We start from the raw sequence: 6015 nt of genomic DNA, 5'->3' as shown, positions 1-6015 counted from the left end.
AGACCGTAAGGGTCCTCCGTGGGACATACCAGGAGAGGCAGTCCCATAGGTACGAAGGTCCTAGGCCGTATAGGGCTTTAAAGGTTAAAACCAGCACCTTAAACCTGACCCTGTACTCCACCGGGAGCCAGTGCAGCTGGTATAGTACCGGGTGAATGTGATCTCGCAGCGAGGACCCCGTAAGGAGTCTCACCGCGGCATTCTGCACCCTCTGGAGTTTCTGGGTCAGTCTCAAGGGCAGCCCCACGTAGAGCAAGTTACAATAATCCAGTCCGGAGGTGACCGTCGTGTGGATCACAGTGGTTAGGTCAGAGAGGTAAGGAGCCAACTGCTTAGCTTGGCGGAGATGAAAAAATGCCGCCTTTGTTATAGCTGTAATCTTTGCCTCCATGGAAAGGGAGGTGTCGAAGATTACACCCAATGTTCCAACACATGATGGCTGTCAGCATTTATGGCATCAACATATGGCACATGTGAATTGGGGTTACGTTAAGAACGTCCCGGGGTGCACAATGAAGACATGTGATAAGTTTTTAGATAGCAGAGCTTGTAAGCAATCCAAGGTAAAAATGTGCTCTTACCCCACGTCTAACAGAGTGACAACCAGGCCTTTTGAGCTGATGCATGCAGAATTGTGTGGCCCTATCCCAGTAGCCAGTCTGGGTGGGGCAAAACACATTGTTTTGCTTTTGGATTATTTTTCAAGGAATTCTTGGGTCGTCCCACTTAAAAAAAAGGGGGAAGCTGCAACATTGGTGAAAGACTGGATCTCTGCTGTAGAATTGCAATTCTCTTCAAAGGTCCAGAGCTTTCAGTCTGATCGTGGTGCAGAGTTCACCGGGTCTGCGCTGCAGAATTTCTTCCGCCAAAAGGGAATACGTCACAGGTTGACAGTCCCACACAGTCCTCAAGAGAATAGCGTTGCTGAACGCAAGAACAGAACGCTACAAGAGGCTGTTGCAGCTATGCTCTTTGATTCTGGGCTCCCACAACGCTTTTGGGCCGAAGCCTGGCAGTGTGCTTCATTTTCTCAGAATCGCTCCTATTGTTCTGTTGTAGGGGACACACCCTATTTTCTGCTGCATGGCAAGAAGCCCAAGGTGCATTTCTTCCATGTTTTTGGTTGTGAGGCTTGGGTTCTTGTGCCAAAGGCCAAACGCAGAAAGGGTGGACCAAGGTCCAGGAAGATGATCTTCTGTGGGTATGAACCAGGGACCAAGGGGTGGAGATTTGCCCATCCAAAAGGCTATCAGTCCAGACTTATAGTCAGCAAAAGTGCTGAGTTCTGTGAGCAAAGTGGATGGACATGCATACATGGTAACCCAGATGTACTTTCAGAGAGTTTTCTTGACTCAGCTGATGAGGAAGAGGTGGAGACTGATCCTGCTGCTGAGGAACAGAGTCCAGAGCAGGAGCAGCCTAAAACCTCTCCTAAAGCTGTCAAGTCAGAGCCAAAAAGTGAACCATCCTCGCCCACAGGTCCAGCTGAGAGGTTCAAAGGGTGCAGCAAGTCAGAGGGGGAGCTCTCTGACATCAAGGATGGTCTAGCTGGCCCTAGTGGGTCAGAGGGGGTACCGGAGCTCACGCTAAGATGGTCAACTCGGGCCACTAAAGGTAAACCTCCTGACAGGTTTGAGGCCACAAGTGTATGGGTTGGGGTGGCTCAGTGTGAACCTGAAAGTTTTGAGGATGTTCAGAAACTGCCTCAGGAAGAAGCCAGCAAATGGCAAGAGGCTATGCAGAAGGAGATGAGCTCAATGGGGTCTCTAGGTCTGTTCTCCCTCACAACGTTGCCGGCTGGCAAACAGGCTGTGAGCAGCAGGTGGGTTTATCGTCTTAAACCCACAGCAACTGGAGAACAGCAGTACAAGGCTAGGCTAGTAGCCAGAGGGTTCACGCAGCGGAAGGAGCTGCATTATACTGAAGTATATGCTTCTACTTCCAGAAGTGAAACTCTGCACATGCTCCTAGCCATTGCTGCACAAAGAGGTTTGCAGGTGCATCACTTTGATGTGGATGTAGCCTATTTGAACTCAGACCTCCAGGAGCAGTTGTACATGCTCCCTCCTACAGGGTTTGAGGGCAAGGGGCAAGGCATTGTGTGGAGATTGCACAAATCGATTTATGGGCTAAGACAATCAACCAGGAATTGGAACATGTGTCTGAATGAAGTCTTAGAGAAGCTAGGTTTCAAGAGGAGTCTTGCTGACAGCTGCCTGTACCTTAAAGGGTCAGGAGAGTCACAGGAAATGGTTTTAGTCTTTGTTGATGACATAGTCTTTGTCTCAAAGGCAAATAGGTGGAGAAGTTTGCCAAAGAGCTTGGTAAACGTTTTATACTCAAGAACGTAGGTGCAGTAAAGATCTACCTAGGCGTGCAGATAATTAGGACTGAAGATGGAAGTTTCCTGCTCAGTCAGAGGCAAGATTGAGCAGTTGCTTGAGAAGTTGACTATGCTACCACTCAGTGGATTTGTAACTGGCTGACTGACCGAACCCAAAGGGTGCTCATCAATGGTTCCTCTTCATCCTGGAGAAGAGTGACTAGTGGGGTGCCACAGGGTTCTGTCTTGGGCCCGGTCTTATTCAACATCTTTATCAACGACTTGGATGATGGACTCAAGGGCATCCTGATCAAATTTGCAGATGACACCAAACTGGGAGGGGTGGCTAACACCCCAGAGGACAGGATCACACTTCAAAACGACCTTGACAGATTAGAGAACTGGGCCAAAACAAACAAGATGAATTTTAACAGGGAGAAATGTAAAGTATTGCACTTGGGCAAACAAAATGAGAGGCACAAATACAAGATGGGTGACACCTGGCTTGAGAGCACTACATGTGAAAAGGATCTAGGAGTCTTGGTTGACCACAAACTTGACATGAGCCAACAGTGTGACGCGGCAGCTAAAAAAGCCAATGCAATTCTGGGCTGCATCAATAGGAGTATAGCATCTAGATCAAGGGAAGTAATAGTGCCACTGTATTCTGCTCTGGTCAGACCTCACCTGGAGTACTGTGTCCAGTTCTGGGCACCACAGTTCAAGAAGGACACTGACAAACTGGAACGTGTCCAGAGGAGGGCAACCAAAATGGTCAAAGGCCTGGAAACAATGCCTTATGAGGAACGGCTAAGGGAGCTGGGCACGTTTAGCCTGGAGAAGAGGAGGTTAAGGGGTGATATGATAGCCATGTTCAAATATATAAAAGGATGTCACATGGAGGAGGGAGAAAGGTTGTTTTCTGCTGCTCCAGAGAAGCAGACACGGAGCAATGGATCCAAACTACAAGAAAGAAGATTCCACCTAAACATTAGGAAGAACTTCTTGACAGTAAGAGCTGTTCGACAGTGGAATTTGCTGCCAAGGCGTGTGGTGGAGTCTCCTTCTTTGGAGGTCTTTAAGCAGAGGCTTGACAACCATATGTCAGGAGTGCTCTGATGGTGTTTCCTGCTTGGCAGGGGGTTGGACTCGATGGCCCTTGTGGTCTCTTCCAACTCTATGATTCTATGATTCTAAGTTCAGGATGTCTGAATGTGCAGGGGTCAGGACACCCATGGAGACAAGCTACGTGAAAGACAGCCAGCAAGTAGAACGCGCTGAGTTCGAAAATGCTGAGCTCTTTGTAAAGAAAATGAAGGTACATTTTTTCACCTTTGGTGGACATGCCCAAAGATTAAGGCTTTCTGGGAGATGATATATAATGAAATGAAAAAGGTATTTAAATATACCTTCCTGAAGAAACCAGAGGCCTTTCTTCTGGGCATAGTCGACCAAATGGTGCCAAAGAAGGATAGAACTTTCTTTATGTATGCAACAACAGCAGCAAGAATACTTATTGCAAAGTATTGGAAGACACAAGAGCTACCCACCCTGGAAGAGTGGCAGATGAAGGTGACGGATTATATGGAATTGGCGGAAATGACTGGCAGAATCCGAGACCTGGGAGAAGAGTTGGTGGAAGAAGACTGGAAGAAATTTAAAGACTATCTTCAGAAATACTGTAAAATTAATGAATGTTAAAATGATGTTGGATTGAAAATAAGTGGCATTAGCAACAAAGTTAACAAGAATATGCAAAATTGAATTGATAATGGATGAAAATATAGAGTTATAATATGTTAAGATACAGAGTTAAGATAAACGAAAGAGGGTAAGGATTTGCTGATTTGATTACTTAAATGGGAATACAAAAAGGGGAGGTGTGAGGAGGCCAAGGAAATAAGATAATGAGTTTAAAGTTACAAAAAATGGATTTGTTTTTAATTCTTTTTTAGCTATTTGTCTTTTGTGTTTTGTATTTTTATTCTTCTTTTTTCTTTTTCATGTATTTTTCTATGTTTTTTTTCTATTTCTTTCTTTTTATATGACCTTTTTACATTTTGTAAATTTATGTTTTTGTAAAACTTCAATAAATATCTTTAAAAAACAACAACACGAAAATGCTGAGCTCTTTCAGTCAGCCCTGGGTAGTCTGTTGTATCTGTCCCTGTGGAGCAGACCTGACATAGCTTTTGCTACCAATCTGCTCAGCCAGAAAGCTACAAACCCAAGCGTACAAGCCTGGAATGGTGTCAAGCGGGTGCTGTGTTACCTGCAAGATACCAGACTTTTGTCTCAAGCTGTCAGCCAAGGGCGACGTCAAGTTGACGTGCTGGGCAGACAGCGATTGGGTGAATTTGTAAGACAGGAAGTCTGTTTCTGGTATGGTAGTGAAGCTCGGGGACTCTTTGGTTGGGTGGAATTCCCGAAAGCAAAGTCTCATAGCGCTCTCCTCTACTGAGGCTGAGTTCAGTGCGCTGTCTGAGATCTATGCGTTCTATGCGTGCTTGGTTCAAGAGATCTGCGGAGAGTGTTGCTTGCCCATTACGGTTTGGGAGGACAATCAACCCTGTCTGAAGTTAGTAGAGTCTGGGCAGTTTCAGGCCAGAACCAAACACCTAGACATCCATTTCCAGAATGTGTGTCAGTGTTCGGTTGGGATTAGTGGAACTGAAATACTGTCCCAGTTCGAAGAACCTGGCAGATGGGTTCACGAAACCGCTGACCTTCCAGCATCATGGGGAGTTCTGTGAAGGTCTGTGTTTGGGGTAAGTGGTTACACTTACACTCCCCAGTGCAGGGCAAGAGGGGGTGTGAGGTTTGGAGTTTACAGGGTTAACATCTCTGTGTGTCCTGCATCTGGGGAGGAGCTTTCCCTACATCCGGGAAGCTGAATTCTTTGTCTGTGAATTACTTTCACTTTTCTGCCGAGAGACGGAGGAGCCATGTCAGCTGTCTCTGATGGTCTGTTTATTTTATCTGTCTGATGTAAATAAAACTGTTAGTTTAGAAGAACAACAGTGTGTGGACTCTTTCTTCACTCACACAAGAAGCACTTGCTGTGCCGCTCTGCTACAAGTCCGGGAATTCTGGAGCTGTGGAAATGTACCAGACCCGAACAGAGCATTTGCTTTGAGACGCTGCTACAAATGTGGCTCCCCCTCCCATCTCGTGAGAGACTGCCCGGTAGAGGCACAGGAAGGGCCCAAGGTCGTCTCCTGTGGCAACCAGATTAGAGGCTCTTCCACAGCTGTGAGACGTGGGAAACCAAAGCCAAAAGCAACTGGCAGGGATGGCCCTGAACATAAACACTTGGCAGCTTCCATGGCAACAGTCAAGAGCTGTAAACAGGACACTGTGCTGACCTTCGTGATTGACTCAGGAGTTTCACACCACCTTGTGCCCTCTGGTGGTTTTTTGCAGAACTGCACCTCTGTAGTCTCTGGAAAATCCGTCTGTCTTGCAGATGGGACTAAATGTGCTCTGACACAGTCTGGCTCACTGTTTTGCTTTTTCTTACAGGACTCGATACAGGCGTTTGTCGTTCCTGGACTGTCCTGCGGGCTGTTATCCGTCGCCGCTCTTGTTGCTGATAATTATAGAGTCTGTTTTGAGAATAACGTGCTCTATTTCCAGGGATGAGCAACAACTAGTCAGTGTGGAATGTAAAGACGGGCTGTTTGTGCTAGAAG

This window comes from Podarcis filfolensis (genome assembly GCF_964270895.1).
Source record: "Podarcis filfolensis genome assembly, chromosome: W".
NCBI classification, from domain to species: Eukaryota; Metazoa; Chordata; class Lepidosauria; order Squamata; family Lacertidae; genus Podarcis; species Podarcis filfolensis.
This window is presented reverse-complemented; position numbering follows the sequence as displayed.